The 1,506-nt window shown below is 56.6% G+C and overlaps 1 protein-coding gene across 1 annotated transcript in view; it reads right to left on the reverse strand.

Annotated features, from left to right (window-relative positions):
• ADD3 (adducin 3) overlaps positions 1–1,506 on the reverse strand; it is a 196,083-nt gene that overhangs the window by 193,702 nt on the left and 875 nt on the right. The gene's annotated exons all lie outside the window — the stretch shown is intronic.

Here is a 1,506-nt window from a genome sequence, read left to right on the forward strand (position 1 = left end):
CCGAGCGCCCCCGGCCCCGCCCTTCGGGCCCCGACATCCAGAGCCAGCCTCCTCAAGGCCCCGCCCCTCGCGGCCCCTCGTTCCTCCTGGCCCCGCCCCGCCCCTGCTTCTTCCTGGCCCCGCCCCAAGCGCCCCTCGAGCGCCCTGGCTCCGCCCCCTGCGGCCCCCTCATCGTCCGCAGGCTCCGCAACTGTGAGGCCGAGCTGTAGGAGCCTTCAGGCCTTGCGGGCAGCGGGTCTGGTGCACGTCGGCTGCCTGGCGCCCCTCCAGCGTCCCCCTCTGGGTACGCAGCTCGGATCTGCGGCGTCCCCTAAGGGCCAGAGGGGAAACGACCCCGACGGAAATCCAACCACGAGGGGGAGGAGGGGCGCCTCGGAAATGTCTCCCGCCCTATCCTGAACAAGCTCCCCACTCCCGAGGCGGAGCTGCCGCTTTCGGAGCCAGCCACTGCTGCCCACACTGGCTGCTGGGACTTCAGGGGGAGGCCACTGCTGAGGTTCGACCGCCGCACAACCCCTATAGGAAAGGTCTAGGTTTTCGTCTCGACACTGTTGCCTTTGGGGTGCCTTCTTCCCCCACTTCCCTCCACCGCATGTCAGGGCAGGTTCTTAATTCTGCCCTATTTGAACCGATCTTTACTCCGCTTTGGCCCTTGGCTTCTTAACCTAATGAGAGCTGACCTCTTGGAGGTGAAAGTGGAGGCACCGCCAGCAGCCTCCAAAGCGAATCCCCGGCTGAGCAAACTTTGCGACCCGCAATTGCAGAGCTGTGGATCCATCCACAGGTGACACTGGGCCGCCTACTCCCGCCGCCCAGACGTTTCTCACCCCAGCCTGTTCTCGAAATAGACCTCCCAGCGGCGCACGCTTCTCTCTGCCACCCACGATTTAGACATCCCTCCCACACACATGTCCTCTCCCTGCTTGAATCCACCCGCCAGCACACCCCTCCGAGCGCCATTCCAGTTATTCATGGTCCCTAGGGCCAACCCCACCCGAACACACACAACAAACTTCATTCCCCACCCTTATCTCCTGTCTTGCCGAAGCACTAGCAACAGTCCGCTTCATTTCCTTCCTCATCTGCAGACTCTGCCCCCTCAAATATCTCATGCCATCCCCCTCATCTTCATCCCCTCCCTCTTCCTTAAAAATGTGCTAATTAAAATGTAGTTTCCTCTTCCCACATGTGAAGTGTGGAAAATGAATCCTGTGTTGGCACAAACTGTGATTCATTTATCCTCATTTTCTCTCTGCGCTGGACTAAGGCTTTAGAAATTTTAGTCTACCACCATCTCCCATTTACTCAAAATCGAACCATGCCTTATTATTTTTAAATACTCCTAAAGAATCAGGGGGAAGACTTCCGAGCTTTGGGGAGAAAACAATATTTAGAAAATGCTCAGCCATCGTTTTATTTGGCATTTAAAAATAGCTGCAGTATTTGAGAGAGATATTGGGAGTGGCTGGGTGGTTTCTTGCATTTTAAAAGCAAAAAAAAAAAAAA

Source organism: Tupaia chinensis, unplaced genomic scaffold (genome assembly GCF_000334495.1).
Source record: "Tupaia chinensis unplaced genomic scaffold, TupChi_1.0 Scaffold138666_1, whole genome shotgun sequence".
Lineage (NCBI taxonomy): Eukaryota > Metazoa > Chordata > Mammalia > Scandentia > Tupaiidae > Tupaia > Tupaia belangeri.